Source organism: Asterias amurensis, chromosome 9 (genome assembly GCF_032118995.1).
Source record: "Asterias amurensis chromosome 9, ASM3211899v1".
In the NCBI taxonomy this organism is placed as follows: Eukaryota; Metazoa; Echinodermata; class Asteroidea; order Forcipulatida; family Asteriidae; genus Asterias; species Asterias amurensis.
In genome coordinates this window covers 2,165,132-2,187,326 of record NC_092656.1, presented here as the reverse complement: position 1 = coordinate 2,187,326, position 22,195 = coordinate 2,165,132, and the positions used below count along the sequence as shown (strand labels likewise).

Sequence of the window (22,195 nt, the reverse complement as noted above, 5' to 3'; positions counted from 1 at the left end):
ATACTAGCATATCCTAGAGCCCCCCCCCCAATTTCGTCCACTATTGGAATTTTTTCAATACAACAAATTAAAACGGGAAGATACAGACCCGACAAGGCTGTCGGCCTGACGGCCTCCGCATGCGGTTAGTGGTGTACGAGTGCGATGACTTGTGTGAACAGTATTCGTGCGATGTGACAGTGTGTATACGGGTGGGTCATTCGGTGTGATCGCACACACCATGCACAGGGTATACGGCGGGTGGGTTTACAGCTGCGTCTTTTCGGAGCGAATAATGCGACTGCCTTGAGCAAGGCTATTGCCTGACCAATACAACATGAAATTACATCAGTCTATAGTGCACCAGTGAGTTCTCAAAGAGAAGTTTCAGTCAGAATCCACCGCATACAAGAATAAAAACGGTATTTATATTTACAGGGGCCTTTTATCTAATTTTTTTTTATATATATAGACGACGAGCACGTTTCTAAGAATGTGAGTGAGGTTAAGTGTTTTGTCAGGGATTGTTTTTTGGGATATGTAGACCTAATCTGATTCGCCTAGGCTAGTGAACTCGATCAGAACCTAGAATTTATCTGGTGATCTTTATATAAAGTGAATGTGAAGAAAGCAAGCTTAACGTTTGCGCTCGCTAACTGCACAAAGTCCCTAAACCTGCCTTTGATATACATAATCCCCTATAACCCACTATAGACAATTGATAATCCCACTAACCCACTATAGACAATTGATAATCCCCTAACCTGAACCACATAATCCCCCTCCTCCGGCGCCACCCCTCTTAAAAAAGGGAATTTTTGATTTGGAAATGTCAAGAGTTTGAATATGATAATTGTGATGTCTCCATTACACACATGCAATGTAGGCCTATTTGGATTAAACGCCTGATTATTCAGTAGGAAATAGTAAACTACATAAATAAAAAAAATGCGATGAAAAGTATTTTTTAAGAAAAAGGCAAACGGAAACTTTGCCAGAAGTACCATCTAAGAAAATAAGTGCGCCCTCTTTTGCCCCCCCCCCCCATCACCCCAAGGTTTAACCATGCTAACGTCAGTGTCTTTAACTTAAACTGGTTTCCGGAACTAAATTGACACTAAAATAATAATAATAATAAATAATAATAATAATAAGACTTGTAATGCGCACATATCCACCCTGCTGGGTGTTCAAGGCGCAGTAAAACCAAAAACAAAACAAAAACAAAACACAACACAAAGAAAAACAGACACAACAAAATTAGTCATTGAAAACCTGTGACATAAGATAAGTTTTGAGAAGAGACTTGAATTTTGCGGTACAAACACAAGATCGAAGATTAAGTGGTAGAGAGTTCCAGATGCGTGGCGCGGCTGAAGAAAAAGACCTGTCACCCCATGAGTGTCGAGACTTGGGTTCAATGAGGAGAAGCATGGAACTTGATCGAAGATTCCTTGATGGAGTGTAAACTTGAAGCAGTTCAGAAATATAGTGGGGAGCCTTGCCATTTAAAGCTTTGTGGACAATGAGCATCAGCTTGAAGATGATTCGTTGAGAGATAGGGAGCCAGTGTAGTTGTTTCAGAATGGGGGTGATAGAACAGGATTTTCTAGACAGTGTCACAATGCGGGCAGCAGTATTTTGGAGCCGTTGAAGTCGGGAAATCTGGTTGTTTGGAAGACTGTATAGAAGAGCATTGCCGTTGTCAAGACGAGAAGTAACAAATGCGTGAATGACCTTTTCAGTGGCACTTTTGTCCAAGTACTTGCGAATCTTACCTATATTCCTGATGTGATATGATGATAAACGAACAATATTCTTGATGTGTGGCTGAAGTGTCATCGATGAATCAAAAATAACCCCCAAGTTCCGAGCTTTCAGCGAGGGAGCTATCCGAGCATCACCGATGGAGATGTATGGCACTGAAACCTTAGTTAACTGTTGACGTGACCCAAATAAAAGGAACTCTGTCTTATCATCATTTAACTTCAGGAAGTTTTGTTGTGTCCAACGTCGAATCTCTTGTATGCATTTCTCAAGTCTTGCAATAGATGCATTGGCGTTTTCTTGAGAAGATTTAAACGTGATGTATAGCTGAGTGTCGTCTGCGTACACATGGTAATTCAGATTAAATTTGAGGATGATGTCACGAATCGGTAAAGTGTACAGCGTAAACCACTGCGGGCCGAGTACCGACCCCTGTGGCACAGAGTAGTTCAAAATAACAGGGTCGGATATCGCAGTGCCAATACATACATGCTGAGTTCTATTGTGGAGATACGATTTGCACCATGCTAGGGCTGTGTCCTCTATGCCAAGGTGATTCTGGAGCCGAGAGAGAAGGATGTTATGATCAACAGTGTCAAAAGCAGCACTCAAGTCTAGCAGGACTAGTGCTGTAAGGTTACCATTGTCCATAGAAGAGAGAATATCGTTGCTCACACGGACTAGTGCAGCCTCGGTCCCATGGAAAGGCTTGTATGCTGACTGGAACACGTCGGACAGGTTGAAAGTATTTATGTGATCAGAAATACGTGATGACACTACTCGTTCGATGACTTTTCCAAGATAATTTAAGTTTGCAACCGGTCTGTAGTTTTTGAATATCTCCTTGTCCAGGTTTGGTTTCTTGATGAGCGGCCTGATGTAGGAAACTTTGAGGCTATCGGGGAAACAACCGGAACTGAGAGATTCGTTTACAAGCTTAGTGATGTAGGGTACAAATATATCAATGTTTTGCTTTATCATGGATGTTGATACTGGATCCAGCTCACAGGATTTTGAAGGAGATTTCATAATAACCCTTTGAATCTCAGCAACAGTGGCAGGCTCAAACACAGATAGTCTACACTCTGGTTGAAGATGTGGCAATGTCTGCGGCACGTTGTAAGGGACTGATGAAAATGATGAGCGGATGTCTGAAATCTTGTTGACAAAGAATTTCTGGAACTCATTTGCTAAGTCCTGGTTATTGTAGGTGGATGGAAGGACAGGGGTTTTGGGTTTGAGCAACAACTTACCAATTATCTTGAAGAGCTTCTTTTGATCTCCTGAGGATTCTTGTACTTGAGATGAATAATGGATGATCTTTGCCTGGTTGATCAAATTCCTAACTACTTTACATTGGTTGCGATATTCTTGTCGTTGTATTGCCAATGTCAAATGACTTAAAAAGTAAGTGTCCGAACAATGGTCAAATTAGCTGTCTTTGGAAAGTCCTCAAACTCGTCGATTTGTTCGATTAGGAAACACCGGGGCAAACTAATAACATGATAATCTCCAAGTGCCATCTCTTTAAAATCAGAACTGAAGGTTACACATAAATTGTGTTCGAAACAAAGTTGGGGTATTTCACACCATACCTTAAAGGGGGGGGGGAGGGGTATGCATTTGGTAATTACTCCAAAAATAAATGTCCATCAAAACTTTGTGGGTGTGAAGCACTGATGCGGTGTTTAACATAAACATTTAGAGAAAGAATTCCCTCCATAGGAATGTGGCTTAAGAGAGAGGGATTCATAACTCTTGTCAACCTGAGAAACCTAAAGACGAGCAGAGTATACTGTTCGAAACATCGAGACCAAACCGGCTCTTTTCAGAGCCAACACTCACCCTAAGAGACTTACACATGGTTTTACCCGCAAGTTTACTACTTATTTATAGTTTCTCCTTCACCTGAGAAACGTTTCTGCATAAAGGTTTCTCAGGTTATGTTTTCCAATTACAGATTATTCTTCCTGCATTGACCTCACACCGCTCCACATTTTTCAACATCTCAAAAAACATCCACCTTTAAAAAAATATAAAAAAAAGTAACTTTTATTTTACATATTCTAATTTACACTGCACTTAGGAATGAAACAGTCCCAATAATCCAACAACCAAACGTATACTTTGCCTCTGTAACAAACTCGTCTATTTTATGGCTTCCATTTTGGAAAATGGCGGCCATTTTGAAAAATTTGAGGTAGTTCTTTGCTTTTTTGCCAGGTTTAGTGCACTGAAAATTTAAGCCCTAAGTCATTTAGAAGCGGAGATATTGGGAATTATCGGGCTTATGGCGGCCATTATGGGTCGGATTGCTTAAGAGTTTTGATATATTATATAGAGGAAAACATTCTGGGTATGAAACAGTTTACAGACTTTCTGTTGCAATTTGTGCCTGAGGTTGACCCATTGTTTTGCATGAATTGCCTGTGTAATGATGCGGGCAAGCGAAGCCTGTGTAATGATGCGGCAAAGGAAACATGCGTCATAAAAAAAATCGAATCTTGATAATAATTAAAGGCTGACAAGCCTTTACAAGAAGTGGACCCGAGAGAGCAACAAGTGTCGGCTTTGTCAAGCACCAAAGCTTTTTGAATTAAAGGAACACGTTGCCTCGGATCGGACGAGTTGGTCTATAAAAAGCGTTTATAACCGTTTTTAATAAAATGCATGGTTGGAAAGATGTTGTAAAAGTAGAATACAATGATCCACACAAATTTGCCTCAAAAATGCGTGGTTTTCCTTTTACTTTGCGAACTAACACGGTCGGCCATTTATGGGAGTCAAAGACTTGACTCACATAAATGGCCGCCCGTGTTAGTCGACGAGGTAAAAGGGAAAACCGTGCAATTTTAAGGCATGTTTGTGTGGATCATTGTATTCTGCTTTTACATCATCTTTCCACCCATGCATTTTTATTAAAAACGGTTGCAAACGCTTTACAAAGACCAACTCGACCGATTCAAGGCAACGTGTTCCTTTAAGTCGTATCTGAAACAGCAAACCAGGGACGTCGTTATAAACAACGTCTGTCGACCTCCCTATTTAAATTTCTAAGTCCATCTGCCACGAGACATGATTTGATTTAGACAAATTCGTTTCGGTGTTCCTGGGCGGGAAAAGCGCATTTAGACTTGATGCTTTATGCGTCAAATATGAATTCTCTGATGCAATTATGGAGGTACCGAGAGTCAGATGCGCTATTTGTTATGCGCAGTTTTTGTTGTTCTAAGTTGACTGCGAGCAAATATTAGTTTTTACACTGACATTCTGTAAAAACAAAAGCTTTTAGACCTTCTTGGGGGCTTCTGACCAAAGATTTCCATGGGCATTAATTTTAAGAGTGATTTCCAAACGCACTTCTCTCCTTTAATTATAAAGTGCATGTAGATTACATTTACAAGCTCAGGTTGATGGACTCTCACGCATATAAATTTAAGCTGACAAAACAGCATTGTGTTTTAGATATGGCTGATTGAAAATATTGATTCGTCAGTTGATCCAATAGTCTTAGTGCAAGCCACTGAGTGTATGGGGCCCTTGGTATTACCATAATAGAGGCTGACCAACTCAACAAAAGCTTCTTGTACCAAGACTAGTGATCCAATTGCCGCAGGATCAGTGGATGAGCTTTGCTTTCAGTAAGACCCAGAATCGAATTGTTTTCTTGTTTTTCAGTCAAAACTCTATCCGCATGGCGCCGTTTTTATTTAATCAAAGTCTTCGTTTTTACTTCTAATCATGCTCATATTTCTCAGGAAGTCATGTCTGTGCCTCTCTGTTGGTCAGCATGTGTGCATAAAATTGGTCCAGATAGAAAATATAGATGTTGTATAGGGGCCAGCACAAACCAGATTTACACAAAATTTCCTTCCCCGTTTATCTTGTCACTTATCACTTCATGCAAAGTCAAACTTGCACAGCGAGACTGACGTGCATGTCCCATTTTCATAAAGCATGTGAGCACAAAAAACATCTAAGCACAGGAAAATCGTGCTCGGCAAAAACATTTTACCAGCCAATATTCCATAAAGTTAGCACTGTTGCGACTGGTGCCCAATTCATTTTGTGCTAAGCAGTATTTTCTACGATTTAACAGCTTTATGAAAATTTGCCCAGGTCTGTTACACAAGAGTATAACGTGTGAGAGTTGAACAAACTCTCCAAACATTAAACCCGCTTGAGTAACGGATACGATAAAACAGACACAAACGTCAAGAAACATAGACATTGACAATCGATGGAGGTTCCATCGCTTGGGGCATATCAGTCTGATTGCTTGGTGTTCCTTGCAGTTCACTGACGTATTCGTAAAGATTTGTCTTTTAGTTTTTGTTTGTTTGTAAAGCAATCTACAGACGACTGAATGGGGGTCAATTATGGAGTAATGTCTAATATCGATTGATGCAAATTTTAACTTGCTTTAAGAAGAAAGATGATACACTGGGATAATTTGACCTTCTCTTCGAGAGTTATTTTGAAGTAACTGCTGGACCACAATGGAAGATTTGTGAAATTAAAGAGAAATGTTCTGATGAATTTGTTTTATCCTTAACGCCACAGAAACACTGATATCAACGCTGATAACTTCGCTCTACGACCAAGAAAACGTGTCCAACCCATGCATTAGGCCTTTTGACTGGCCCATTAGGCGAAAAGATGTTAGTCTCACATACACAACTTTCCCCACGACACGAGTAACTATTTAAATTATTTTTCAGATTAGATCCAAATCAAGGTAGCAAATATTTCTACCCGTTTCTAATTCAATTGAAGATGGACCACCCCTTAACTAAAGAAAAAACAAAACCAGCTTACCTTAAGTATACCACTATAAATGTCCTAAGTCAAAAGCATGTTTGATTGTGGAGACTGTATGTTTGAAGCTCATAAGATGACTGTGGAGCACATAGCACTGCAGAAAAGTATCGTTAACCAGACTTTTTGAGAAATCAACAATGATCCAGCAACCCTTTACAGTGGCCGTTGCTAGTAGAATGAGCACGTATACACTGTTGCCCTACCACGGAGTGAAGTGATAAAAGACGCGACGCCGGTTAGACTTCCCCGTCTCGGACACACACCACTTGACTGCGTGTTGACGTCTCTCCTATCCGCTGTTGCATTATAAGTCCACAGTCAAAGTCAATTTTACGTAGAATGCCGCATTAGGAAAACGTGTTACTGATTGTATTGTGCCGTTTTTCTGGCTAAGCCAGGTGGAGACGTCACGTGACCAATGTGACAAGCCAGAAATGTTACCCATGCGCAAGTTCGACTTCTGTAGCAGAGCAGACGTTGTTGTCAGAAAGCTTGTTAGTATGTCACACATATTGGAGGTCGCCACAGCACACGAGGCGTAACGAGTATGTACGTTAATTGAAGATGACATACGTGGCTATTATGATGACGATATGAAATATGCAAACATGTGTTAACTTAATAAGCTCCCTTGTGTGGAGGTGTTTGCTCAAATGTATTCCAGTACATTATATCACACATTATAACTATGCATAAAAAAAAAAGCTCTTATATAGCGCAATTCCAAATCTACACTTAACATCGGATTTCCACCCTGGGAAATTCAATTGGCAGTTCCCGACCATGGGTGATGTTGTTGATATAGTGTAAACTGCATTTTGAAAACAATGGTAGACTAGCAAAAACCTAGAAGATTTTTCCCCTTGCGTGAAAATTCTTCCCTTAAGACTTGAGGCTTGTCTTGGCTCTAGACAAAGACAATTAACGGATGTCCATACTGGAAAACAATGTAACTTTCCCGACAATGGGATACGTGAAATGGTGAAAACGGTTTTGGGAAACACTCTCCACTTGTGGTGTGATTTGGCTATGGGGCTTTTGAATAAACATAAGTTCGAGCACATATTATATTTTACCATAACCATCCCTTGATTGGATATTAAAGCAAAATGTAATAAAATATCCATTTCAGATTAAAGGCAGTGGACACTATTGGTAATTACTCAAAATAGTTATTCGCTTAAAACCTATATTGGTGACGAGTAATGGGGAGAGGTCGATGGTTTACAACATTGTGACAAACGGCTCCTTTTGAAGTGCCATCGTTTTCGAGAAAGAAGCAGTTTTCAACGAATTTGATTTCGAGACCTCAGATTCAAAACTTGAGGTCTCGAAATCAACCATCTAAACGCACACAACTTCGTGTGACTAGGTTGTTTTCTTCTTTCATTATTATCTCGCAACTTTGATGACCGATCAAATTTTCACAGGTTTGTTATTTTATGCATATGTTGAGATACACCAACTGTGGAGGCTTTGACAATTACCAATAGTGTCCACTGCCTTTAAGTGAAAATAAAACCATACAAACGTACCGCACCGTAGATGTCGTCTCTGTTGCGAAGTTGCTTGTTTATAAAGTTCACTCTTTTTTGGATAACGAAACAAAAAACAAAGCCTTCAATCCGTCGTCTTTGCAGCATCTACGAAACGAAACAAAACGAGAGAATTACCGTTATTGTGACGTCGTTGTGAAGACGGAACACGTCATGCAGATCTTAGATAGCAAGTACATCCACGCACAGTGTGAATAATTACGAGTTACTGACGGTGTACGTTACTGATTTCATTACCAGACGAAGCAATTCACACGACACTACTCCCGGACAAGGAACCCTCCAATAAATCGGATCAACAAACACGACGACTCACCCACAGTCACCCGTCCTACATTATTGTTAATTCATTATAATTGTTGTCATAATATGACATTGTCTGCATGGCTGTGCTTACCGCCGAAATCAGCGCTTACGATCACCATACTCACCTCAGGGCAAGCGCTGAATTTCTACGCTAGCTGTTAGAATGCCTTAGTAACATGATTCTGCGTGCGCAATACAAAATTTCTCTGTAAACTTGTGAAAAATGTATGGTTGAAGTAAGCACAGGAGTCCCTGCTTCCGCTGGTTGTTTACGGTAAAGATAGCCATAAATTGGGGACTCGTGTATTGTGCTTGTTTGCAACTATACCTATCGATGTAAAGGGTTATTGATTCGCTGAAAGGGTAAAGTTTATGCTTATTGGTTTCTTCAACTTGTATCAAAACAACATCAGAATCGTCAAGGATTTCGTAAAAATTTGTGTTGCATTTATATTTGGTTGACAGGCACTTTTTTTAAAAAAACATATCAGCTAACTCCATTTTCTTTTGTATTATTAACAAAATTGTCATAAAGGATCACGATAGGCGTCTTATTTAAATTTGTAGGTCATTCTGTTTTCTAATTTTCTTTTTTTTTACAATTATGTTGAACAAGAACCTGAATATGTCATCAGAGAGGAGGCCAACCATTGCATTAAATGCTATCATCTTACACGTGGGAAAATTAATTATGTTTTCAGTTCGCAACATGACGCCTGGATGGATGATGATGACTTAGATTAATCCTTCATGGCTACTTCTTTTAATATTCACGAGCGTCGTAGTGTGACGTCAGATTTCCAGACAGACTATTTATTACTGAATGTTCTCGCTTTGCTTTTGTGTACAAAATCAATGGTGATGTCGCCAATTTACAAACAAGCAAACACAATGGGAGAAAAACAACTCGTCGAAGTACCATGTCGTGCTTGATATGCAGTAATGGCTCTCCTCAGATATTTATTAACGCCAGATACCAACCGTGCGCAAATGGCAAGATTCTGCCAGTTGCTTCGCATCCATTCACATGACGTCATGGCAACTTTACCGTATTCACATTTGAGGTTTAACTGTCTGATGAGTTTAAAGGTTCAATTCTGTTTAAATCTTGATTTATGCTGTAGAGAAGAGTTCGATGAAAGAAGAAAATGGAGAAGAAAAAACCCCAGACATAACAACACAAAGAACACAAAGATATGGTGGCCCTGAAGGGACATCGCATATCGCAAACGTGTGCGCATACGTATGCAATGTCGTGAAACAATTCGCAAATATGTGCGCACACGAATGCAATGTCGTGAAACAATTCGCGAATATGTGCGCACACGTATGCAATGTCGTGAAACAATTCGCAAACATGTGCGCACACGTATGCAATGTCGTGAAACAATTCGCGAATATGTGCGCACACGTATGCAATGTCGTGAAACAATTCGCGAATATGTGCGCACACGTATGCAATGTCGTGAAACAATTCGCGAATATGTGCGCACACGTCTGCGAATATTATTTGCGATGTCGTGAATTTTATTGCATACCATGTTGCATACCTTTGAATAAAATGTCTAATGATCTGGGGGTTTCTTTCCAACAGTGAGATAAGCGGTAGTCATTGCAGCAGTAGTCTTTGTTGTGAGGCAAGCGAGGCGTGTGGTCGTCCTTGACCTGGTGCCAAGTTCCTGGGTATACACATGCTTTACAGAGGGAGCCTGCTGTAGCGCCACAGTACTCCCTAGATCGGTAACAAATTATCCACAACTATGACATCATCCTAATGGTATGCAACATGGTATGCAATAAAATTCACGACATTGCAAAACAAATCGCACTCGTGTGCGCACATGTTCACGATTTGGTTCACGACATTGCATACGTGTGCGCACATATTCGCGATTTGTTTCACGACATTGCATACGTGTGCGCACATATTCGCGAATTGTTTCACGACATTGCATACGTGTGCGCACATATTCGCGAATTGTTTCACGATATTGTATACGTGTGCGCATATATTCGCGATTTGTTTCACGACATTGCATACGTGTGCGCACACGTTTGCGTTATGCGATGTCCCTTCGGGGCCACCATACAAAGAAGCTTGTTTAATTTCGCCTCCGGACAGCTTACTACATTCAAGTATCTGACAAGTCCATTGTCAATAATTCGATATCCGGGTGATATTATGAGTTACAAGTTATAGGGAGATCCTCCTGGGAAATTTGTAATCCGTAATTTAATGTCATGTGTTCTTAAGGGAGTTTGAAGCATTGTACGCAGATCTTTAATGGCAACAAAATTAATGAGAAACGTTATAGTAACGTTTCACCTAAAAGGTATCCAGTTTATTGTCCCCTTCTTCAAACAGTAGAATGAACAAGATCGTTTGGGACGATGTTGGTTAGAGCTAGCTAATGATGACATAGTCATCACACCTTCCCTTAAATAACACAGTGTGTGCACTTATAAAAACAAAAACAGAGACTCTGTTGAGTGTGAAACTAATATGGCTTTAATTACAGGCAAAGTGTATACCTTTGGTTGTTGGAACCGTTCGGTTGTTTTAATCATGTATAAATGTATAGTTGCAATAAAATTAACCCGTAAAATGTTTCGTTTCAAAACGTGGTCACGATTTTGAGATATCGCCGAAACTCGGGTACGAATTATGTCCACGCAGGAATAATAATCCCTATACAAGAAAACACAATATGAGAAGCATCACCGCGGTAACGCTTCTTATATTCAACATGTTAAGATGTTGGGGATAAAAAGCGAAACTTTTGTCCACAACCATAGTACTTCGGAGTGAAATACTTCAATGCAATCTATCCAAGGCTGCTGTACTTCTTACCGATAAAGTTGCCACATTCATTTTCGTGGTCGGTGTACCACGCGAACGTGACAAAAACACAGTTTCCTGCCAATCACATTGAGTTATTATTGCACTAGATAAAAGACACTGGACACTATAGGTAATTGTCAAAGACCAGTCTCTTCTCCCTTGGTGTATCTCAACATGTGCATAAAATAGTAAACCTGTGAAATTTGTTGCTTAATTTTGGTCGTCGAAGTTGGGAGATAATAATGAAAGGAAAAACACCCTTGTCACGAAGTTGTGAGCTTTCAGATGCTTGATTTTGGGACCTAAAAATCTAATTCTGAGGTCTCGAAATCAAAATCATGGAAAATTACTTCTTTTTCGAAAACTTTCAACCATATAGTAAACTAAAAAGCACACACGAAATATTTTAAGAGGTGCAGCCGGTGGGAATTGACTTGAGCAATCCCAGGCTGACTTTCAGAGGCTTGACAAAATATTCCACCTAACTTTTACCACCGAACTGTGAAATGTATATTCAAGATGATTTCTACCATTTTGTTTGTTTCTGGATGTTTTTATCTTATTATTATGAATATGTAGACACTAACAATGAACCTAACCATGAACATTTCATTTCAAAAGGTGATAGCGTTTTTGAGATATCACCCCAAATTCATTCGCGGATATATCCGAACAGGAAGAATAATTTGTAATGGGAGACTTTGGAACGCTAGGTGACAGCAGACTTACCAGGTAAAATTCCATTGTTAACGTAGTTCTGAGCATGCGCACATTACCGAGAACAATGGATTTTAACTGGTAAGACTGCTGCCACCAAGCGTCTCAAACGTCTCCCGTTGGAACACACAACCTGAGAAGCGTATCTGACAGAAACGCTCCTCAGATACAATTTTTGGGGGATAAAATCTGATACCTTTTCCTTCCCAATATAATAAGTTGATGTACCTAACCAAGTAAGTTATGATTGCCACCGTTTTAAAGAGCGATTACAATAGCTTCTCACTAAAGATTTACCGAAGTTATACGGTTGTTAGTTTAAAAGTTAACTTTGAAGCTGCATGACAAAGTGTGAAGAATGGGGCAAGAGACTTAACATAATCATGACATCGGATAGGAGGGGGTGATGATGATACAGCCATCACACTTTCCGTTGAATAACACAGTGTGTGCACCTGTCAAAACAAAAACAGAGACGTTGTTGAGTGTGAAACTAATATGGCTTTAAGAGGCAAAGTTTGCCTTTGGTTTTTGAAACCGTTCGATTAATCAAAAAGTAATTATAAATGTATCTGTATACTATACAACAAACCCGTACAGTGAGATTTTTAAAGGCAGTGGACACTATTGGTAATTACTCAAAATAATAATTAGCATAAAACCTTACTTGGTTACGAGTTATGGGGAGAGGTTGATGGTATACAACATTGTTAGAAACGGCTCCCTCTGAAGTGCCATAGTTTTTGAGGAAGAAGTAATTTTCCACGAATTTGATTTCGAGACCTCAGATTTAGAACTTGAGGTCTCGAAATCAACCATCTAAACGCACACAACTTCTTGTGACAAGGGTGTTTTTGTCTTTCATTATTACCTCACAAGTTCGATGACCGATTGAGCTCAAATTTTCACAGGTTTGTTATTTTATGCATATGTTGAAGTACACCAACGGTGAAGGCTAGTCTTTGACAATTACCAATAGTGTCCACTGCCTTTAAAGGTGGTTGCGTTTTTTTTTTTTCTTTTTAATTTTTTTTTTAAGATATCAACGGAACTGCGGACCGAATAGTGTACGCACAGGAAGAATAGGCCCCAAAGGAACACAACATAATTATGATAAGCATCACCGCGATAACGCTTCTTATATTCAAATGGTTAAAATGTTGGGGATAAAAAGCAAAACCTTTGTCCATAAACATAGCACTTCGGAGTGAAATACTTCGCAAAATGCAATCTATCCAAGGCTGCTGTACTTTTTACCAATAAAGTTGCCATCAATTTTCACGGTCGGTATACCAATGGATGGCGAACGTTACAAAAACACAGTTTCCTGCATGCCGATCACATTTGAGTTATTATTGCACATGATTAAAGACACTGAACACTATTGGTAATTGTTAATGACCAGTCTCTTCTCTCTTGGTGTATCTCAACGGAACTGCGGACCGATTAATGTACACACAGGAAGAATAATCCCCAAAGGAACACAACATAATAATGAGACGCATCACCGTGATAACGCTTCTTATTTATTCAAATGGTTAAAATGTTGGGGATAAAAAGCAAAACCTTTGTCCATAAACATAGCACTTCGGAGTGAAATACTTCGCAAAATGCAATCTATCCAAGGCTGCTGTACTTTTTACCAATAAAGTTGCCATCAATTTTCACGGTCGGTCGTTTCCTACAACCGATCACATTTGAGTTATTATTGCACATGATTAAAGACCTTGTAATTGTCAATGACCAGTCTCTTCTCTCTTGGTGTATCTCAACATATGCACAAAATAACAAACCTGTGCAAATTTTAGCTCTATTGGTCGTCAAAGTTGCGAGTTAGTAATAAAAGAAAAACACCCACTTGTCACACGAAGTTGTGTGCTTTTAGATGCTTGATTTCGAGACCTCAAATTCTAAATCTGAGGTCTCGAAATCAAATTCGCGGAAAATTACTTCTTTCTCGAAAACTACGTTACTTCAGAGGGAGCCGTTTCTCACAATGTTTTATATTATCTACCTCTCCCAATTACTTGTTACCAAGTAAGGTTTTATGCTGATAATTATTTTGAGTAATTACCAATAGTGTCCACTGCCTTTAAAGTTAATTGTTCATGATTCAATAAATATCTCCAGGACATTGACATTATAACAAGCTTGCTCGTACACTAGTGCCTCGTGATAAAATAATTAGTTATATCAGCCATGGGCTTTAAGGGCACTGGACACTTTTGGTAAATACTCAAAATAATTGTTAGCATACAAACTTACTTTGTAACGAGCAATGGAGAGCTGTTTATAGTATAAAATATTGTGAGAAACGGCTCCCTCTGAAGTAAAGTAGTTTTTTGAGAAGGAAGTAATTTCTCACTAGAATGTTTAACTTAATTAAAGACCTCAGCTGAGGTTACGAATTAAAGTACACAAACTGTGCGACAACGGTGTTTTTCTTCCTTTATTCTCTCGCAAGTTCGACGACCAATTGAATCAAACACTTCACAGGTTTCTTATTTTCAAATAATGTTGAGATACCTTTGATATCAACATTGGAAAACAACTCTAAAAATCACATCACATTGCTCGTTTCAAGGAAAACAGTCTTAATATAACTTGTACTTGCAACTGGTCAGACTACAAGCCATCGGATACAATATCTACTACAAATTAAATTATACTCGATCTTGCAAATCGTACTTCTAGATACTTATGGGACTTCGGACGACTCAAATAACTCACTTAATAGCATCTAACAAGTATAGTGATCCGTTGATGCTGAGAAAACTGTTGTATTTGTTCCCGATCGGATGTCGTCTGCTATCGTATAAACCTTACATCAGCTAACATGATGATACTGCACTAAGTGATATCAACTTATCACTACTAGAAGGAGATGAGTGCTTTAGTATCGGGTGAAGACTGGTCTCTATTGGCGTGATGATGAAATACAGAGTTGATAATGTCAGTACAACCGTCTGACGTTTGAGACCTTTTTGGTGATTGATGTTCGGTGTGGCATGGTGTACCGTTTCCCCTTATATTGTTTCTTTATTGTATCTTTGTATCTTTATTTGATCTATTGGATCTTTATTGTGTTCGGGGAATCTCAGGAATTCGTTAGATGATTGGGGGGGGGGGGGGTACATCTGTAGAAGAGAAATAAGGAGCCTGCGTCAAGTATGACACCCTAGATAAAGGTGTTGACACAATAACGTAGAGGTGCTTTTCCCACATCAAATATATTGGTTCATTATTCATTCATTATTGGTTTATTCTTTACAAAATAAATACCCATGGTGACCGGAGGTCAAAATATATGAAAATACACAGAGATTAAAAATTTGAAGAAAAAAAATCACACTATGACAAATTTAAGAAATAATTGGTTAAGGAGAGACAAATATTAACAATGTATAAAACAAATTGATGTATACAAAATATAGAAGTACAGCTGAAAAACGTTTATCAAAAAGTAGCAAACAGAATTGTTGAACAGTTTAATCTTTTGCATATTGTGGAGATATGTTTACTCTCAGGAAATAACAGAAAACTAAATGATGAGTCGACTTTAATAATAACCCTGGCTACTGTAAAGTGTAAATGTGTACATTTTCTGTGCTCAGTGATCCAAACACGTCATTTATCTAACAATGACGTCACCAAAAGCAATTACACAAGATCTGACCTAAAAGATGGTTAAAAACAGTCACATGTAGGTCAAGTTTGTAAAACGGAAACATATGTAAAAAGGAAACTGACAATAAATCCATACAATATTATAACGTGTGGTGATAAGATCACCAGAGCATTGAGTGGAATGGAAATCATTTCGCTTGAAGGATCTATCGCAGTTCTAATTCGACTTCCGTATCTTGCCGTTTGGGTTTAAAGGCATTGGACACCTTTGTGAATTTTCAAAGACCAGTATTCTCACTTGGTGTATCCGAACAAATGCCATGAATAGCAAATCTGTAAAAATTTGAATACATTTTGTTATCAAAGAACTATGAAAGGAAATAAACACTCTTGTTGCACAATTGTGTGTGCTTTCAGATGCATAAAAAGTTTTCTAATATTTGAGTAAGAAATTACCTCTTTCTTAAAAACTACGTTAATTCAGAGGGAGCCTTCTTTCAAAATGTGTTGTTCTGTCACCAGCTTTCCATTGATCATTACCAAGTAAGCTTTTACATTAACATTATTAACAAAAGTGTCAAGTGCCTTTAAAAGGAATGGTGTTAATCAGTGGTAATAGTATTCTGGGTCGGTTTATTGACCTCAAGATTGGTATAATCTCTAACTACAAGCAAAACGGGAGGTTATTATACCGACCTAGTTTACCCGCAAGCGAAACAAAATACAATCTTACTTGCTTGCATTTCTTACAACTAAAACTCAGTTTCATGGTGTTGCTTATCACAGAACTCATATTCAGTGCTTGTGATAAGCAGTTATATCATTTGAACCAACCAATCACAGCGCATGTACAATTATAGAGTGTAAGAAAAAGCACATTTTTTTCATACCCGGTGATGAGCAATTAAGTAGTTTCCTAATCTTAATCTTTTAAATTAAAACGAAGTGATTGATCGAAGTGGATTGCTGAATTTGAAACTCTCTCCAAGATCTAAGTTTACAAGCCGTTATACAACTATTCTTCTTCTTTTAAAGCCATTGGGGATGGACACTTTCGGAACAGAAACAAAATCACAGATTTACAAATAACTTACAATGTTTACAGAAAGTAATGGTGAAAGACTTCTCTTGAAATATTATTCCATGAAATGCTTTACTTTTTTGAGAAAACATTAAAACAATTATCAATTCTCGATATCGAGAATTACGGATTTATTTTTAAACACATTTCATGACACGGCGAAACGTGCGGAAACAAGGGTGGGTTTTTCCGTTATTTTCTCCCGACTCCGATGACCGATTGAACCTAAATTTTCACAGGTTTGTTATTTTATGTATCATAGTTGTGATACACGAAGTGTGGGCCTTTGGACAATACTGTTTACCGAAAGTGTCCAATTGCTTCAATATACAATAATATGTTGTTGTTTCCTATATATTCACCGGCGATGTATACCGTTCTCACTACCTGTTAGTCTGCTGTAGCTCCACGAGGGATAGTGAATTATGCATGATAATTTTTTTTGCCCAAATCGGTTGTTTTTTCCCGAGCAGTTAACGAGTCGATGAATGCTTCGCCTTGATTGACGTAAATGTTGCTACTGCACACCTTGATTTCAATCTATAACACGCCATGATACGGGAATAGTTAATATGGCAATCGTGTAGTTTTACTTCGAGGACTTAAAGGCTTGGACACTATTGGTAATTACTCAATATAATTATTAGCGTAACAACCTTACTTGAAAACGAGTAATGGAGAGCTGTTGATAGTATAAAACACTATGAGAAACGGCTCCCTAAGAAGTAGCGTAGTTTTCGAGAAAGAACTAATTTTCCGCGAATTTGATTTCGAAACCTCATAATCAAGCATCTGAAAGCATGCACACAACTACGTGTGACACGGGTGTTTCTTCTTTGATTATTATCTCGCATTTCGACGACCAATCCAGCTCAAATTTTCACAGATTTGTTATTTTATGTATAATATTTGAGATACACCAGGTGAGAAGACTGGTCTTTGAGAATTACCAATAGTGTCCAGTGTCTTTAAGGGACGACCACCGTTTTTTCCCTGATGAGTTTCCCTAACATGTAATAAGCTTCATGAGAAATACAAAATTCGTGCTAGTTATGATACTGTTTTTTATAATAAGGAACTGTTTTTACTGCCTTTGACGATCGAACGAGTTGCCATTACAAAGAAGGTGTACGTTGTTGGATAAATCTTAAAAATAATTTTGACGAACATTGAAGTTCCTATAACAAACATATTAGAGGTAGGACAATTAAATCAGGGGCCAATTTCATAGAGCTGCTTAAGCAAAAAAATAAAAATGGTTAAGCACGAAAACAAAATAGCTTGCTTATTTTACACATGTTACTGGCCAAAATGTCATGCCATATACATTGCTTGCGCTGGTATTGAGCTATTGTTTACTTAGCATAACAATTGAGTGGAGTCTTGGCCGGTAATCTGATTTTACTAAGCATTGACTATTTTGCTTAAGCAGAATTTTGTGCTTAAGTAGCTCTATGAAATTAGGCCCAGTTCTCAAGAGAACACGTTGAACAGTGATTGTCGATTACATTGCATGTTGTTGTGTAGTTGCCTTTAAAACCAGATAACCGCAGTGCGGAACTTATTCAAGCAGTGTTAAGTACTTGGTTGCTTTCCAGTACGAAAATAAAAGCACAGAGATAGTTAAATTCCTTGCTATCACGATACGGAGAACTAGAGCGCATTGACTTCAACGAGTGTGGCCTACTTACACATTATTCTTATTCAGGAACGGTTAATTCCTTTCTAACATAAGGATTTTTCTCTCCATGCTAACAATGAGGCACCGTGATGGATTGCCATTTCGGATGTCACTGGAGAATCTTTTTCTTTGTGTCATTGCCTTAAGATTGTTTATAAGAATCAAAACAGCCGCAGGTTTCCATGTTATATAAAAACATAAGCACTCAAACCTGATGAAAATATGGCATTAAGTTCTCCATGTACCACAAAGACCTATTCCATTGAAATGTTGATGGTATAAACAACTCTTGATCTATTTTAAAAGCAACAAGCTGAGATGGAACTCTCTTGTTGTTTACAGTGCACTTTGTTGTATTTCGAATAATATGGACTTAACAACAAACCTATTATTTGAAGTTGCGATGCGGAAGGAGCAAGCGAGCCACGATTCGCAGCAGGAGCTCAGATTATTGTTTGCACTTTGAAGTGAAAGGACTTCGGGCGAAATCAAGTTTGCATCAAGGGATAGGGGGGGGGGGGGAATTGTTGTTTACGTACTGCGTAGCGCATGTTTTTTAGTTCACCACAGAAAATATATATAGGCCGGGCGAAATTATAGTGGAAGGTTTGTTGATATTTTTTAGTATAACATATTATTGGAACCCACTCTCTGGATAACGACAATTTTTGTCTGGGAATTGTTAAAAGCAAAACATTTTACTCACTCGAAGTCATGCGTATTTCGATGGTCCAAGTAAAAGAATCGAGATACGAAAAATAAAATAAAACATACCAAACAAATGAACAAACAAACAACTCTGAAGGAAATATTGTTGGAAACTATAGAACTGACACGACCCTGCAACCAGATTTGAGGCGTTGCATGGTAAAGTATCAATATATGTTTGTGTTCTTTTGAGAAATTGTCCTGCTATATATTCTACTATAACGATATTCAGTCTTATCTTGTTATAATTAAAAGGTATTATTAAACGTTTAGACAAGGCATTAAATTAAATGTGAATATTTTTGTCAATCAATTGTATTCTCACGTTTTCTGTCTGTTCTTTTAGGGGTTTTCCCCTCTTGCCATGTGTGTTTTATGTTTTGTTTACATCCTTAATTAGCTGTTTCGTAGCGAAGCGCAGCGAAACAGCTCTTGTTTTTGTTCGTTTTTAGCTGTTTCGTAGCGAAGCGCAGCGAAACAGCTCTTGTTTTTGTTAAAGTTTTTTTTAGCTGTTTCGTAGCGAAGCGCAGCGAAACAGCTCTTGTTTTTGTTAAAGTTTTTTTTATTATTTTTTTTTTTATTTGTCGGTTTCAGTACACACAATTTTTTGCATAGTTCCCAAAGAGCAATTGCAATGAAACTTTCAGGGATCGAAGGTTATGGTGCAATGATGATCCTAAAGCATTGATGTCATGATGACGTCATCAGCGGTCACGTGACGTCATCTTAAAGGTGTTTTATGTTAAATGTTTGAAAATCTATATCAAATCAGCCAAAAGAGACCGTAGGTTTCTGTTTGCGGGATTCGGTAGGGATAAATTAGGTCTTCATTTTATTTTGTGTGCGTGACCTCACATGACCTCTACTTCCGGTCGTTATGGGCCAAAAACGGAAGTGCCCTGTAACTCAGAAGTGGTAAAAGTTATGAAGTTGCTTTCCAAGGGCGTAAGTGTCTAGCAAGGGTGGGCAGTTCAAAAAAAATATTGATGACGTCACAAATTGCAACAGCGCCCTCTAGCGGCAGGTTGAAAACTCTTCAAAATGGACTTTTAGAAGATGTCTGTGATGAAGTTTTTTGTAATCACTTCAAATTTTACACACACGTTAATTGTCAAGCAGCCATCATATGTGTGAAGTTTCAGATCAATGACGTCATCGGGGGTTACATGACGCGGCCTTAAATGTGCACTTTTTGAACTAATATAACTGCATAAGTGATTATGCGATCATGTTGAAACTTGGTAAGTTGTTGGATATCGACAAGTTCTTGTGAAATCTGACATGACGTCATGATGACGTCATTACATAATTTTTAAAGATTTTTTCAATTTTTGCACCTTTAATACATAAATTGCTATCTGAACATGGTATAATCCAAATAATTTTTTGTATTTATGCCACATTGGGCAATTTGCTTTAAATACCTAACAAATTTAAAACTCAGTTGAGAAATTTGAAATTTTTAATGACGAAACAGCTCTGCATTTGTGCACAAATGCAATTTAGCTCTAGTTTTATTTGGTTGTTTCAGGATTATTCAGTACTCGCATTTTGTGCATGGTTCCTAAAGAGAAATTGCAATGAAACTTTCAGTGATGAAGGGCATTGGTGCAAAGAGGGTCCTAAAAGAAATTCGTCGTGATGACGTCATCACCGGTCACGTGACGTCATCTTAAAGGTGTTTTATGTTAAATCTTTGAAAATCTATATCAAATCAACCACAAGAGACCGTAGCTTTCTGTTAACGGGATTGGGTAGGGATTAATTGGGTCTTCATTTTATTTTATGTGCGTGACCTCACATGACCTCTACTTCCGGTCGAAACGGGCCAAAAACGGAAGTGCCATGTAACTCAAAAGTGGTAACAGTTATGAAGTTGCTTTCCCTGGAAGTAAGTGTCTAGCGAGGGTGGGCAGTTCCCAAAAAGTATTGATGACGTCATAAATTGCAACAGCGCCCTCTAGTGGCAGGTTGAAATTTCTTCAAAATGGACTCTTTGAAGATGTCTGTGGCGAAGTTTTTTGTAATCACTTTAAATTTTACACACACGTTTACTGTCTGGCAGGCATCATATGTGTGAAGTTTTAGATCAATAATGTCATCGGGAGTCACGTGACGCGGTATTAAAGGTGCACTTTTTGAAGTCGTATAACTCTCAAAATAATGACGCCATTATGTTGAAACTATGTATATCGTTAGATATTGGCAAGTTCTCATGAATTGTGGAATGACGTCATGATGAAGTCATCACATGATTTTTAATGATTTTTTCAATTTTTACACCTTTAACAAATCAATTGCTATCTGAACATGGTATAATCCAAATTATTTCTTTATTTATGCCACTTTGGGAAAATTGCTTAGAATACACAACACATTTAAAACTCAAATGAGAAATTTGAAATGTTATTGACGAAACAGCTATGTATTTGTGCAATGCCATAAGGTTGCGTGCCATAGCCTCACGCACACATTGCCATGCCAATGTGCGTAATCATTTGGACACGAAAATTGCTTTGAATACACAACAAATTAAAAACTCAAATGAGAAACTTGAAAAGTTATTGACGAAACAGCTATGTATTTGTGCAATGCCATAAGGTTGCGTGCCATAGCCGCACGCACACATTGCCATGCCAATGTGCGTAATCATTTGTACAGGAAGTACAATGCCATGCCAATGTGCGTAATCATTTGTACACGCAGTCAATGCCATGCTAGCCTTGCTTAAGGCAGTCGCATTGTTCGCTCCGAAAAGACGCAGCTGTAAACCCACCCGCCGTATACCCTGTGCATGGTGTGTGCGATCACACCGAATGACCCACCCGTATACACACTGTCACATCGCACGAATACTGTTCACACAAGTCATCGCACTCGTACAACACTACCATGCGGAGGCCGTCAGGCCGACAGCCTTGTCGGGTCTGTATCTTCCCGTTTTAATGTGTTGTATTGAAAAAATTCCAATAGTGGACGAAATTAGGGGGGCTCTAGGATATGCTAGTATGCAGCTCATGAATATGTATATCGTTCGTCAGACCTATCAGACAACACAGGATGTGAGGCAAATGAATTATTCATTTTGACGTCCAATCACACACGCCCAT

At 38.5% G+C, this 22,195-nt stretch overlaps 1 protein-coding gene across 3 annotated transcripts in view; it reads right to left on the bottom strand.

Moving 5' to 3' along the window:
- The window catches only part of LOC139942274 (uncharacterized), a 43,407-nt gene extending 35,195 nt beyond the window's left edge, over positions 1-8,212 (bottom strand). For 2 of the 3 annotated variants that reach the window (XM_071939070.1, XM_071939072.1), the window contains exon 1: positions 6,565-6,803. The gene's annotated coding sequence lies outside the window, so the exon portion shown is untranslated. Of the gene's footprint in view, positions 1-6,564; positions 6,804-8,102 lie in introns of those variants that run through there. The other variant, XM_071939071.1, reaches the window with a different exon arrangement.
- Between the last annotated feature and the right edge of the window lie 13,983 nt (positions 8,213-22,195).